This window comes from Ascaphus truei, chromosome 3, assembly GCF_040206685.1.
Source record: "Ascaphus truei isolate aAscTru1 chromosome 3, aAscTru1.hap1, whole genome shotgun sequence".
NCBI classification, from domain to species: Eukaryota; Metazoa; Chordata; class Amphibia; order Anura; family Ascaphidae; genus Ascaphus; species Ascaphus truei.
In genome coordinates, this window is record NC_134485.1 from 160,553,086 (window position 1) to 160,569,505 (window position 16,420).

The window sequence follows — 16,420 nt, forward strand, 5'->3', positions numbered from 1 at the left end:
GTTACGCCGAGGCGGGCGAGGATCTCGAACTTCAACTTTGCATAGACGTTAGCTTCGGCTGGCTCTAGATCAAAGTAAGCCTTCTGGGGTTCACCGCTTAAGAAGGGTGTGATTAGACTGGCCCACTCAGCTTCTGGCCAACCCTCTCTCTGTGCCGTGCATTCAAAGGTGAGAATATAGGTTTCAACATCATCCGAGGGCCCCATCTTCCGAAGGTAGTGGCTTGCCCTGGCCATTTTCAGGACTGTGGCTGCCTCTGCCAGTGGAGCCTTAGTGATAGCCTCTCTCAGGACCTCAAGTTCCTGCTGTATGACCTGGGCGAACCGTTGTTGCTCCTCTCTCAGCAAGCGGTTTGTCTCTTGCTGGGTTGCATTCTCCTGTTGCTGAGTTGCATTAGTCTCTTGCTGGGCTATTAGCAGCTGTTGCTGGGTTGTATTCGCCTCTTGCAGGGCTGCGTTCGTCTCTTTCTGGGCAGCGACATTGCGTACCAACGCACTCACCACGTCTTCCATCTTGTTTGGAAAAAACAACTTTTTTTTTTTTGTTTATTTTTTTTAAAGTTCTTTTACCCGCAGACCTTTTAGTGTTCTGCCCGCATTCTCCACCATATGTAACAAACGGCTTACTCCGGGGCTCCGCCGTCTGTCCAGGACTGCTAGAACACGGTCTTTTAGGGTAGGTTAAATGACAAGGCGTAATGTGCTGTTTCTTCAAACAGGCTACTGCCTGGTTTATTCAGTCCCAGGCACTGAGACTGCCACACTGAATACAAAAGAAAACACAAGCAAAACAAAACCCTGCTCATCTGAGTAATAACTTAACTGAGGTTCACTCTGACTGGGGTTGGGGTGGTTTGCCCGCTTCCAACAAACAAAAATAAGGATCTTTACAATTTGAGAAAAGGAACAGAATGAGTTAACCTGTTTGGGGAGAGGCTTTTCCCCTCTCTGCTTCCAGCAGCATTCCTGCCTCCAGTCTCTTGGGGAGAGGGAAGAGGAACCAGGAAATAAGCCTTAAATTCCTGATTTCTATCTAGAAGGACAGGTAACAGAAATCAGGCAGCATACAACTCTGGTCTGGATCCCTCATCCCTCAGTTCCAGCAACTGTCAAACTGTGGGATGGAGTGCATATATTCTGAGGCTGCACTTTCTAGCCTAAACAGGATAGAAGCTGTCCAGTATCCTGGGAGCCCTATATATGGAATTTATTACCATCCCCTGGTTTCTGTCACTATATATATATATATATATATATATATATATATATATATATATATATATATATATAGAGAGAGAGAGAGAGAGAGAGAAAGGGGAAAACACAGGCGCAAACTGTTAACTAAGCAATTAAAATATGTGCATAAGTAGACTGGGGATAAACTTAGGGTCCTTGATTTCTCTGTAATGAAAAGTAGAAAAGAGACAAATATGGTGAAGTACGTTTTTGTATTTGTTACTGCGCAAAAGTAGATCGCTACTTACAAAGTAGCAGATGTTATAAAGCATATAGGATATAAAATCCTCTCCGTGCTGCTGCCTGGAGTTGTGGTCTGCTTCCTCCCCACGTGGAACGCCAAGATTCTCTGTGGTAGGCTTCCTCCGTCTGCAGCTGCCCTCCTGAGCTCCCTGGTTCCTCCTCTGGTGTCGCGACATTGTACTGATGACGTCACTCAGCCGAGATTACAGCCATAGCCTCGTGGATAATGTCCAAGAGATGCAAGGATATTCAGAAGGGAATTGTGCTAAATATGAATTTTGAAGAGGGGATGCTAAGAAATAATTAAAAGCCTCCACTCTACGCGTTTCTTCCTGTTGCTAGGACTTCATCTGGGGAATAAGCATGTGTAGCTGACTGACATTTAAATACTATAACCTGATCCTCTATAGGTTGATTAGATGACCAATGTCTGAACGTCTAGCTGATAAACATACCTAACACTGAAATAACAGATATATAAATGGTAGAACCCACATTTACATCAAATATTTAAATAAAATTACACAATTTTAATAACACATAATCATAAATTATGAAAGTAGGAGAATAAATAAAATAAAGTATGTATGTTATAAGTAAATCTATAATATAAAGCAATATAACGCAAAAAATATATATATAACCCAAAAAAAAAAAAACATAGTAAAAAATGGATCATTGTTAATCAATAACACATTTGTGTAATCAGTTTTTGTATAGAAGGTTTTATCTTGCACTAAAATTTAGATATATTATATCATGTTAATGAATATGGTATTCAAGAGGATTGATCGCATTTTGCGATATGAATAATTTGTTAGACATGCGTATTAGAAATGATTACAGAGAATTACTTAAAGAAGCACCTTAGCAAACCATAAGGTGTATCCAATGATTTAAATATATATATTTTAAATCATTATATACTGATTTTATTTACTGATTTTATTTAAAACTGATATTAGCATAGAAAAGCACCTAGGTCTATGTCTGTATTCAAACCAAGTGGAACCAATGTTTTCATTGTATGGATCCACTTGGTTTCCAGATTGGAGATGGCATTTACGTTATCCCCTCCCCTCCAATGTTTTTGCTAGTTTATCAATGCCAATACATTGGATGCCTGCAGGATTGCTATTGTGCTCCTCACAAAAATGTCTGGACAAAGTATGTTGTAAAAAACCTTTTTGTATATTGGTAATGTGTTCTGCAAAGCATAGCTTTAATTTCCTTGTAGTGCGCCCTATTTATTGTTTTTTACAGGGGCATTGAATTAAATATACGATATTAGATGAATCACAATTTATGAAATGCTTAATTTCATATGTTTTTCCTGTATGAGTTGAAGAAAAATCTTTTGTTTTTTTGGCATTATGTAAATCCAATTTACACATTTTACATCTTAGACATTTATAGAAACCTTTCGGTTCCAAAAATGTACTAGTGGATATGTTTTTATTTGATGCTTTTAAACCACTTGGAGCTATAAGATTTTTCAAAGTGTCAGCTTTTGAAAAAAAATATTTTTGGGACCAAAGGTAAATGCGATTGTAAAATAGGATCCTTTAAAGCTGCAGTTCAGTCAATATCCTGCATGTGTGTTTTTTTTAAATTAATCAGTTCTGTAATAAGAAAAAAAACTTTTAGCATTTTCTGTTTAAAAAAAAAAATTACTTTGAAAGACCAATTTTCTTGTATTCTATTTTAACAACCATTTACTAAGGCACTGCCCCTTCATGTCCTGTCACAAGCCCTGGCACACCCCTTTGTCAGCCCTGCCCTCCTTCTAGCACATGTCAGTGCAGGAGTGCTCATGAATATTCATGAGCTTCCACTGAGTGACAGAAGCAGAGGAAAAACATATCCCATAACTAAAGATTTCACCAATCAATACATGGAGAACGAATTGACTGGCAGCTATACAGTTCTTTAGGTAATTAGAGATTGCCCACATGAAACTATTGAATTAAAAAAATAAGTAAAAAAAAAGACTGAACTGCAGCTTTAAGACTAATGGCCAATGTTTTTTAATTGATGGAGCTAACGGATTGTATTGTGTAATGAAAGGTATGTCTATTTGATTCTCAACATTGTCAGCACTGCGGACCTCTCCTTTATTATATTTTAACAGTTCTTTTCTATCAATTGTACTTATTTTAGTAAATGTTTGGTCCAGAATTGTTTTTTTATAATTCTTTGTTTCAAATTTTTCAAGCATTTTTTTGGCTTGTTCTTCATATACACTGTTATTAGTGCAATTGTGTTTTATTCTACGCAATTCTCCTTGAGGGATGTTATCAAGCATATATTTAAATGGTTACTGCCTGCCTCGATGTAATTGAGGCAGCTGACTGGTTTATGATAAGTCTTAGTCAGATATTGCCATTTTCTATGTAAATAAGTAAGTCAAGAAACTCAAGTTCACTAGTGCTGAATTTAGAAGTGAAGTGTAAATTAAAAGTGTTTTGATTAATATAACTTAAAAATAATAATAATGTGTATTTATCACCTTTTCAAATAAAAAATATATCATCGACAAAACGTGTCCATAGTACTAAATTTGCACCGAACTCATGTGGTGACCATATAAATTAGTTTTCCCACATCTCCATAAATAGGTTAGCATAGCTCGGTGCAAATTTAGTACCCATGGCAGAGCCTTTAATTTGTAAAAATAACTCTTCATTAAACCAAAAATAATTATGTGTTAATGCGAATTTAATTAAAGATACTAATAAATCAATATGTGGTTTGGTGTAAATACCCTCTTGTTCCAAAAATCATTGAATGGCTAGACACCCTTGTGTATGATCAATAACTGTGTATAGTGAAGTGACATCACATGTGACTAAATAATATTGATCTAGCCATACAATTTCACGCAACATATTAAGAATGTGGGTTGTGTCCTTTAAATGTGATTTGAGTTTCTTGACTACTTTCTGTAAGAAGAAATCCAAATATGCTGACAAGTTTGAGGTCATAGATTGTACACCAGAAATTATAGGGTGGCACGGAGGATTTAACGGATCTTTATGTAATTTTGTAAATAATAAAAAATGGGTAATATAGGTTTTTTTATAAAGATAAATTCAAATTCTTCTTTTGATATGATTTTCTTTTTAATCCCAAAACTAAGAGATTCTCCACCTCATACAGAAAATCCTCTGTTGGATTTTTACAGACTCTAGGATAGGTATTTGTATCATCTAATAATCTTAAAGATTCCTTTATATAGTTTACTTTATCTTGGATTACCAATCCACCGCCTTTGTCGGCTGACTTTATTACTATATTGGTATCTTCTTTTAATTCCTTTATGGCTAAGTATTCTTTCTGATTCAGATTTCTCTTTATATACTTATTTTGTTTTGCTAGCTTTTCCAGATCATCTTGAACCAATTTTTCAAACATGTCTAAACAACCTCCTTTGAGATAGCTGGGATAAAATTGTGATTTCATCTTTTTTTTTTTTCAACAAAAATGTTTTATTGAGCGCTGGACACAGGCATGAGCGCTGGACACAGGCATACAACAATCTATCAACACATTGTCTTGAAAATCAGCATCTACAGCACTCATTTTAAGTAACATCTGAGATAACTGGACATACTAGAAAGATGAACAGGACGAACCTACTCACAACACCGGACTACATGTAATGGAAGTTGGAAGGGGGGGGTAGAGGGGAAGGGGGTGTTGCAGTCTTGAGTTTCTTCATCGAGGTGCCTTTGTATTTGGTCCTACTTGTGAGGGGACCGAGCGGGTTTGTATATGCCTATTTTGTCGGTGAACCGTCATGGTTCCAGTCCGCCCTACCTGTCTCCTGGTGCCTATCGTCCGTTCCGGCCCATCCAAGGAGAAAGCATTTTCTATTATTAGAGCAGTATTGTAGTGGCATCTACCCCTGGGATATCTTATTGGACTAACCATGGAGCCCACACGTTTTAGAAAGTTTGCGCCGGGTTCATTGACCATGCTCGTCAGCTGTTCCATCCGGCAAATGTACCAAATTCTATTCCGAATTTTTGGGATAACTGGTACATCTGGTTGCTTCCACAATGCTGCGATTTTGCACCGCAGGGCTGTGGCAAAATGTGCAATCAATTTGTGCTCAGATCTGTTTAGTCCCTTGGTGCGCCTGCCCAACAGGAGCAGCCAATGGACCAAAGGGATCGTGTGGCCGAGTAAAGTCTGTAGCCAGCTTCTAATGTCTTCCTAAATCGGGGCAACTTTGGCGCAACCCCACAGCATATGCAGCAAGTCTGCCTGCTCCCCACATTGTTTTGGGCACAAGGGGGGATAATCTTTGACAAACTTAGCCAATCTTTTTGGGGTAAGATACGACCGCATGAGGACCTTATATGCATTCTCCTTCAATGTGGTGCATATAGAGCACTTTGCCACTGCCTGAACTATAGTGTCCCAGTCCTCGTCTTCTAAGGTCTCCCCTAAATCATCCTCCCATCTAGCCCTGTAACTCAGTTTGATGTCAATGTCCTTTGCAGGACAGACCACCTCCCTATAGATGCCAGAGATAAGTCCCGTGGTACCTGTCCCTCTGGTACAGAGCTGCTCAAAATTAGTACGCCTGGGACGTTTTGGAATTTTACTATAGAACGCTCGGATCTGGAGGTATCTAAATAATTCTGACTTGGTATACCTTTTTCGGATTTAAGTTTTTCAAATGATTTTATTGAGATTCTTCCCTCCAGATGTAGGAGCCTCGTGAGGCCTTTCTGTTTCCAAATTGCGAAATCTTTACTCAACAGACCAGGAGCGAAATCAGGGTTACCCAAGAACGGGGTCAATAAGGAGTGCTGCCCGGAAAGGGCATATTTGTATCTGCTGCTCTCCCATACTGCTAACGAGCTGCCCATCGCGGAAAGCGGTTCACTAATGGTGTTGATCACCTTTTTAGGAAGCCAAATTATGTCTTGCAGCTCCACTGGAGCGCAGCACGCTGTCTCCAATTCTACCCATCTCCTGAGGCTAGGATGGGTATGCCACTCTGAAGTACGAGAACAAGCAGGGTACCCCCAACCCCCCTCTGGTCGTGGGTCTAACTAACGTGCTTAATTTTATACGTGCAGTCTTATTACCCCAGATGAATTTCACCATAGAGGACTGCAGATGGAGGATGTCATCTCTTACAAACTGTATGGGTAGGGTTTGGAATAGATTTAGGATTCTAGGGAGGAAATTCATTTTAACACTTTGGATTCTACCAATCCAGGATATGCCACTCCCTGACCATCTTTTGAGATCCTCCTTCAGGGTCCTTATTAGTCTGGGGTAATTTGCCTTATAAAGGTCTCTATAATTCTTTGTAATGTTAACCCGTAGGTATTTAATTTGGGTGGCTTGCCATTTGAAGTTGAAATTTAACTCGAGTAATTTTTCCATGGGCTTGGGCAGGTTTATATTTAGGGCTTCTGATTTTGTTTGGTTGATTTTGAAACCAGACAGTTTGTTGAATACCCCTAACAGGCTAAAGACATTCGGCAGAGAGGTAAGGGGCTGTGATAATGTTAGGATAACATCGTCTGCATACAGGGCCACTTTATGTGACTGCTTGCCAATCTGGATACCTGCTATATTGGGACTAAGTCAAATATGTGCTGCTAGGGGCTCGATGCAAAGTGCGAAAAGGAGCGGGGACAGGGGGCAACCCTGTCTGGTGCTGCTCTTTATCGGGAATTCCTCCGACGGGAAGGCCTGGTGCCTGACGCTCGCTGTCGGTCCCCGGTACAGAGCCAGAATGGCGCCCAACATTCTCCCCCCAAAACCCATCTGCTCAAGCGTCGCCTTCATGTAGGGCTAATCTACTCTATCAAAGGTTTTTTCGGCGTCTAAGCTCAGCACCAGTGACGGAATATTTTTCCTTTGTGCCTAATCGATTAAGTCTATGATCCGTCTGGTATTGTCTGACGCCTGTCTGCCACATATGAACCCCACTTGATCGGGATGGACCAGCCTTGGCATGACCTGATTAAGTCGATTAGCCAATAATTTGGAGAATATTTTGGTATCCGAAATAATGAGGTAATTGGGTTTGTGGATAACTGAAATGGACGCTTGCAGCATTGGGCCCGGGATAGGGGCACCTTCCGGAAATAATTGTATAGTTTTAGTAGCTGCAGAGCCAAGATTTTCCTAAACTTTTTGTAATAAGGGGCTTTGGATGCCTTTAGTGACTTCAATACCTCCGTAAGCTCCTCCATCGAAAGTCTTCCTGTAGCGCCTCCCTTTCCTCTCTGCTTAGGCTAGGTAGTTTAGCCTCTTCTAAGAATGTCTTTAGGTGTCTACTAGTGTTTGCTCCCTGGGTGACTTTCGCCCCATCATATAGGTTTTCATAGTATTTTTTTAACTCTGCTAGTATTAGTTTGGGGTCAGACGTGAGATCCCCCCTCTCATTTCGAATCGCCTGGATGTGAAAGTTTTGGGCTCTCTTTGTGAGTTTTCTGGCAAGGGGGGTATCCGGCTTGTTCGCCTTCTCATAAAATTTCCGCTTTGTCCAAGACAATACCTTCTCAGCTCGGGAGGCCAGCAGCAAGTTTAGCTTAGTTTTGGTATCTAGCAGCGTCTTTAACGAGGCCGCTTGTTTCTTATCTTTGTGTAGGGAGGACAGAACGGATAATTCAGTTTGTTATTGCTTAATTTTTTGTTCCTTCTCCCTCTTGCGCCTGCTTGCTATCCCAATGAGTACTCCTCTCAGAGTTGCCTTATGGGCATCCCATAGGGTAGACTGTGAAGTGACACTGCCGGCGTTCTTCTTAAAATAATCCCTGATCCTGTTTCCCAAACTCAGTTCAATCTCAGGGATTTTTATCAAGAGTTCGTTAAGTTTCCAATTCGCTCGTGGTCTGTCAAGTCTACAATCAAAGCACCGCAACTCTATAGGCGCATGATCGGACCATGACATATCATGGATACCCGTATGGGCGATCTGAGAAACCATTCTGTTAGATACAAAGAGGTAGTCTATCCTGCTGTATCTGTCATGTGGGTGGGAGTAGAAGGTGAACCCCTTTTCACCTTGGTGCTGTTCACACCAGATATCTGTTAGATTGTTTGTCTGCAGCCCCTGGAGCCACGCGGATCGTGCCCTTGGTCTCTTATGTCCTTCCGGTGTACATCTGTCTAAGGTCGGGTCTAGCGTCTGGTTAAAGTCTCCGCCTATCACCACCCCTCCTTGCATCAGCTTACTGAAAGTAGAGAAAAATTTGACCATGAAGGCTTCCTCGTGATCGCTCGGTGCATACACCTTAGCTAGTGTAATAGCCTGTATGTCCCCCACAACAACCAGGAAACTGCCATTCTTGTCTCTCTTAATGTGCGTGACAGTCAGGGGCAGGCGATTGTGGATGAGGATCGCCACCCCTTTCTGTTTTTTTAGAGGCGGAGGCTGCGTACCATTGTCTTTACCTGCCGTCTATATACTTCGGGGAACTGTTTTTTGCAAAATGTGTCTCTTGAATCATGATGATGTCTGGATCTGACATTTATAGTCTGTCATGGCTATTCTCCTTTTTTGCGGGCTGTTAAATCCCTTCACATTGTGGGCAATGATTACGATATCCCTATCCATTTGTAGTACCCATGGTCATCTCTGAGCAACCGACCTTCCGAATGCGTGGGTCCGCCCTGTAAGAGGACCTCGCTGCCCGCTGCTCACCCATTGTTCTGAAGGACCTGGACTGCAGGGGGGGAGAACAGAGGAACGCACATGAGGGAACCACTACAACAATGACATCAACACAAATAGCAATGCTGGTGGTCGAGCGGGGGAGGTCCCCCATCATCTTCCAGCCTGCCCCTCCCGGGCTTTCAGCCTGGGCACAATCCAGGGCGGTCTGTAGCCCTTTTTCATCGCCCATCTCGGCTGTCCTGGTGGGGACTTTCATGAGCCAACTGGGGTTGAACTCCCAGCTACCTATGCGGAGTGCCATGGTGATGGTAGGTGCGGACCCATACCCCTCCCTCCACCTCCTAAAGAACTCAACTTTACTCTCCTATCTTAACTTGTTTTCCCTCCCCCTCTATATAGAAACCTTTGCCCTATCTTACCGTCTCCACCCTTCTGGGCCTGCCCTCTTTAATCCCTAGACTAATGCGTCTTTCTCCTATGTGTGCCCACTAATGCTGCCCCTCCTCTACGCTCCTGGTCGGGTCTCGTACCTCTGCTTCCTCTCCCTGAACCCGGTCTCACTCTTTGTCTCTTAACATGATTTCTAACCTCCCCTTGCATTTTTCTTCCGGGGCTCCTAGGCCAGCACTACGGGATTACCTTCAAGTCTGGTTACCCTGTCCCTAGTCTCTCTATCTCCCTCCTCTGACTAACTGTGTATGCACCTACCTTATCCGTCTAACATTGTTGTGGAGGGATATGCTGCCCGAACCCTTTTATCTATTCCTTACTGGTCCCTCTTCTCCCCTCGGTTGCTCCCCTACCCCTCTACCCTCTAGGCTCATGCTAGTGCTCCGGGTTCTGGTGCTTTTTGTGCGCCCAACAGCTCCAGCTCCTCCGGCTGCTACTAGTGTCCCCTGACAGTGACGCATGTCCGGCTCTACGCCGCAGACTTCCGCCGGGGAGACAGGTCTGCCCCCCTGCAAGATGGCCGCCTACGAACATCCGGTGACGTTTTTCCGGTCTCCGCCATTTTGCGGCCGGATGCTCCTGACGGCGGAAGCTTCCCCGCTCAGCTCTCCCACCACTTCTGTTCCTGCTTCCGCATTCTTCCCGCATGTTATCCAGCGCAGCCATGTTGATCCTTCTGCGTTCCACCGCCATCTTTCAAGGGAGGCAAATCGATTTTGGGCCCATAGAACAGGTAAGTCCTTATCTTTGCAATGGATTTTAGCATCGAAGGCAGAGTGGACATAGGGCATCTCCTGCTTCAGTCCAGCCGTTCATTCCGACAGTTACAGGAGTCTTTTAGGCAGCATGCTGGGGCACGTACAGGGGAGGGCAAGGTGACTTTATTGGAACTTGGCAAGAAACCCTCGAAAACGTAGAGGAACTGGAAACTCACAAACATTAAGATCTGGCACTTTAATCCTTTTCGGCCTCTGCCGTTTCACGATTATCCCTGCGACCCCGCACCGTCTGCCAGTCCTCCTCTGGTGCTGGATCTCTACGGGGGCTCGCAGCCAGACCCTCTTTTATCCCCAACATTTGGAGGAAGCTCTCGCTCTCCTCTATTTCGCGGATAGAGGTGGCCCTCCCGTTCTTGATGACCAGCAGGCCGAACGGGAAGGTCCATCTGTACCAGATCGCCCGTTCTCTGAGAATCTTCGTTACTGGCTGTAACTTTCGTCTCCTGGCGAGGGTGACCGGGGATAGGTCTTGGAAGATTTGTAGAGAGGTATTTTCGAATCTGCATGAGGCCTCAGATCTTGATTTTTGGCAAATCTGGGCAATTCAGATGCTGCCGGTCTGCTCCGCAGGGCCCGATGACAATGGTCCATCATTAGCTCCGATTCCGGCCTGTCTGGGAGCACTGTCATGAGCCACCTGGTGACAAATCCCTCTACATCCTCTACCTCCTCTGGGATGCCGCGGATCCGAATATTATTGCGGCGATCTCTGTTCTCCGCATCTTCTTGGCGGTTCACCAAGTCATTTATTTGGGATTGGAGGTACTGATCTTTTTTCCGACTTTTTAATAATTTTTGTAGTTGCCGCCATTTTCTCCTCTAGTGCTCCAGTGCGTTCTCCGACCCCCTGCACGTCTTTGCAGAGCTCCTGTATTTCCGTGTGAAGCATGGTTTTCATGTCCTTATACAGGCGGTCAAAGTCACATCTCCTGACTGGCATTTGTTCTGGCTCCTCTACTGGTTCGTCTTCTCTGTCAGAGTCAGAGCCCGCGCAGAGTTTGCTGTCATTTCGTCCCCAGTCTCCTTCGCGGCCGAGCGGTTCAGATATCTCCACAAATCGCTGGATGTTTTGTTTTTGGTGGATGGTGGTGCCATCCTTGAGTGTTTATTATGCGGGCTAAGAGGGTTTTGAGGCAAAAATCGTGATTTATTTCGTCTGTTTGGCTGCTTTTAATGCGGTGGAGGAAGAAGCTCAAAGTCTATGCATCCATCCACCTCACCATCGCGCATGCGCCTCCGTGATTTTGTTCTAAAGGGAGTAAAGCATGTTTCACTAGTAATTGTAGGTGGCACATTATCTATATTTTATGTAGTATGTAATTTTTGTTTCAAGAAATATTTCTTGAGAGATAAATTTCGTACAAATTTTCCTATCTATATATGTATTGAATGTGTTCATAGTGTTAGATGGAGAAAAGGATAGGCCTTTGTTAAGTACTTGAATCTGTTCTGTTGTTAAGATTTTTTTACTTAAATTAAAGATTCCTTGTTGATTAACTACTCTACTTGGATCTTTTGTAATTTTGGTCTGGCGCCCTCCTCTCTTTCCTCGTTTGGTGATTTTTCTCTCTTTCTCGCTACTTGAAACCTTTGTGTGTCCCTTTCCTTGTCCAAATTCCCTTTCTGAGCTTTCTCTAAAAAAGGGGTTGAATATTCAAGAGGTGCAAATCTATTAACCACTTGAATTTGAGATAAATTCTTTAAACCTGGTAATTTTTCCTCTTTTTTATCCTTATTATCTAAACGTTTTTCTGTTTTTTTATTACCTCCATATTTTAAATTTTTATCTGGAGATTTATGAGTTTGCTCTTGAGATTTACTTTTATATGAATGTTTCCTCCCATTTTTAACATTAGGGTTAAAATGTTTATTAGTAGATCTCCTATTTTCATGGAAATAAGTGGGTTCCCTCTTTTGATGAATATTATCAGTTCTAGGTGGCCCTTGGTTGGATAGTTTATTATTCTTCCAACTGCGATAACAGTTATTGCTGCAACTTAGTGTGTGTAAACATAGAAACTATAAAATACTAAGTGCGCAAATTAAAACATTAAACAATAAAATAGTCACAATTGCTGCCTAGGTGTTACACTACACACAATAGCAATATATAGGGAAAAAGGGGAAAACACAGGCGCAAACTGTTAACTAAGCAATTAAAATATGAGCATAAGTAGACTGGGGATAAACTTAGAGTCCTTGATTTCTCTGAAATGAAAAGAAGAAAAGAGACAAAATATGGTTAAGTACGTTTTTGTATTTGTTACTGCGCAAAAGTAGATCGCTACTTACAAAGTAGCAGATGTTTTAAAGCATATAGGATATAAAATCCTCTCCGTGCTGCTGCCTGGAGTTGTGGTCTGCTTCCTCCCCACGTGGAACGCCAAGATTCTCTGTGGTAGGCTTCCTCCTGAGCTCCCTGGTTCCTCCTCTGGTGTCATGACATTGTACTGATGACGTCACTCAGCCGAGATTACAGCCGTAGCCTCGGGGATAATGTCCAAGAGATGCAAGGATATTCAGAAGGGAATTGTGCTAAATATGAATTTTGAAGAGGGGATGCTAAGAAATAATTAAAAGCCTCCACTCTACGCATTTCGTCCTGTTGCTAGGACTTCATCTGGGGAATAAGTATGTGTGGCTGACTGACATTTAAATACTATAACCTGATCCTCTATAGGTTGATTAGATGACCAATGTCTGAATGTCTAGCACAGGCTTGCACAACTTGTAAAGTGGGAAGGGCCAAACTGCTCCAATGAAAACAGATTCGGGCCGCATGGGTAAAATCATCATCATCATCATCATCATCATCATCATCATCATCATCATCATCATCATCATCATCATCATCATCATCATCATCATCATCATCATCATCATCATCATCATCATCATCATCATCATCATCATCATCATATCTCCCCCAGCACCTCTCATCAATCTCTCCCAGTACCCCTCATCATCCTCATATCTGCCCCAGCATCCCATCATCCTCATATCTCCCCCAGCACCCCTCATCATCCTCATATCTCCCCCAGCACTCATCTTCATATATCTCCCCCAGCACCCCTCATCCTCATATCTCCCCCTGCACCCCTCATCATCAACCTTTGTGAGACTCACCCTCTATCTCACACCCCCATCTCTCCCCCTCATCCATACACAATACTCCCCTCCACATAACACATAATACCCCCTTGCAGACCACACATATCCCACCCCCTGCACCTCACCCCCCCTGCACCACACCTCACATCCCTGTACCTCACATCACATCCCTGCACCTCACATCACCCCCCTGCACTTCACCTCACATACCCCCACTACACCTCACCTCCCCCCTGCAACTCACCTTCCCCCCTGCCCCTCACCTCTGCCCCGCACCTCACTCCCCTGCCCCTCACCTCACTCACTCCCCTGCACCTCACCTCACTCACTCCCCTGCACCTCACCTCACTCACTCCCCTGCACCTCCCCTCTCCCTGAACCTCACCTCCCCCCCTCCCTGCACCTCACCCCACTCACTCCCCTGCACCTCCCCCCCTCCCTGAACCTCACCTTCCCCCCGCATCTCGCCTCCCCCTTGCACCTCACCTCCCCCCCTTGCACCTCACCCCCCCTTGAACCTCACCCTCCATTGCACCTCACTCCCCCCTTGCACCTCACCCCATCCTTGCACCTCACCCCCCCCTTGCACCTCACCTCCCCCCCCCCTTGCACCTCACCTCCCCCCAATGGCACCTCATGGAGCAGGCAGGACTTGCACACTCGTGCAGTCCTGAGAGCAGGCTCGAGGAGGAGGAGGGGGCTCGGGGCTCATGGCTCCCAGGCGGGAGAGAAGGGGGGGCTCGAGAGGAGGGGGGCTCGCGGCCTGGAGAGGAGGGGGGGCTCGAGAGGAGAGGGGGCTCGCGGCCGGGAGAAGAGGGGGGCTCGAGAGGAGGGGGCTCACGTCCAGGAGAGGAGGGGGGGCTCGAGAGGAGGGGGGGCTCGCGGCCGGGAGAGGAGGGGAAGCTCGAGAGGAGGGGGGCTCGCGGCTGGGAGAGGAGGGGGGGCTCGAGAGGAGGGGGGCTCATGGCCGGGAGAGGAGGGGTGGCTCGAGAGGAGGGGGGGCTCGTGGCTGGGAGAGGAGGGGGGCTCGATAGAAGGGGGGCTCGAGAGGAGGGGGGCTCGAGAGGAGGGGGGCTCGTGGCCGGGAGAGGAGGGGGGGCTTGAGAGGAGGGGGGCTCGTGGCCGGGAGAGGTGGGGGGGCTTGAGAGGAGGGGGGCTCGTGGCCGGGAGAGGTGGGGGGGCTTGAGAGGAGGGGGCTCGCGGCCGGGAGAGGAGGGGGGGCTCGAGTGAAGGGGGGCTCGAGAGGAGGGGGGCTCGTGGCTGGGAGGATAGCGGCTAGCGGGCGGGAGAGGAGGCTCGGGAGGGAGGACGGGGAAAGCCGCCGCGGGCTGCACAAGGAGTGCAGGCAGGCCGCATGCGGCCCGAGGGCCGCGTGTTGTGCAGGCCTGGTCTAGCAGATAAACATACCTAACACTGAAATAACAGATATATAAATGGTAGAACCCACATTTACATCAAATATTTAAATAAAATTACACAATTTTAATAACACATAATCATAAAATATGAAAGTAGGAGAATAAATAAAATAAAGTATGTATGTTATAAGTAAATCTATAATATAAAGCAATATAACGCAAAAAAATATATTTATAACCCCAAAAAAAAATACATAGTAAAAAATGGATCATTGTTAATCAATAACAAATGTGTGCAATCAGTATTTATATAGGAGGTTTTATCTTGCACTAAAATTTAGATATATTATATCATGTTAATGAGTATGGTATTCAAGAGGATTGATCGCATTTTGCGATATGAATAATTTGTTAGACATGCATATTAGAAATGATTACAGAGAATTACTTAAAGAAGCACCTTAGCAACCCATAAGGTGTATCCAATGATTTTAATATTTATATTTTAAATCATTATAGTAAGAGGAGGGGAGAAACAAGGACATTGGAGCACAGCAAAAAGACAGGCTGGCGGCAGTGACTGCGTGCAAAAGCTTTATTCCGGCAACATTGCCATTAAAAACAGGACAGGTTCTCTGACGCGTTTCGTCTAAGAGACTTTTTCAAAGAGTGCTATACTGCAGCCAGGGATGTTCCTTAAATACCCACAGACACCCACGTGATCAATTAGAAATCCCCGCCCCTGGCCGGTAATTTACAGGCCACTGGATAATTATGTAAATTAGAAGGGTGCTGCCCATCAAATCCAATGGAGGGGAGTTTTAACCATATGGTTCCTGAATACATTTTGGGAAACTAATACTGTAAGGGTAGCAGGTCTATCCTCTGGCTGCCATAGCAAACTGATATGTGGAGAACATAACATGACATTTAATCTTATTTAAAATATATACATATTAATATACATTAATAGGTAATGCATCATCTGATAATATTAAGCATATTTAGAATGACCATTTAGCTTGTCACAAATCTAAACATTAAAAAATAAAATAAGAACAGCCACACAGAGAGAATATATAAATTGTCACATCATCCTAGATGAAAGTTCAGGCATCAGACAATGGTGGATACATAGAAGACTGACACTGTTGCATTCTATTTTGCATTCTATTTTGTATCGTAGCAACAGACCACCCAATAATTTTGGGCATAACCTCATATTATTGTGATACAGAAGATTATATTAGTACAGCCAAAGTTATAACAATAATTTTTTAAACAATAATTTTGAAGCCTCTAAAAACAATAATGGCAAGAAAGCAAAAGAGCAGCAGAACAACGGCAGAGAAATATCATAAGTACCGGTCTTATATTCAAACACCTAATATATAATTTTCCGTTTTTTGTTTCAATATTTCAGATTTTAGTATTTTAGTATTTTAGTAGACCCTAGGTACTTCAACCAGGGGACAAACAGTTCATCAGCCCATATATACATATATCTCTCTCTATTCAGCAAACAGTTGACTGTGATACATAGGGCTAGCAGTCTATAAAAAATGGGACAGCTCCCAATCCACATTTAGACCT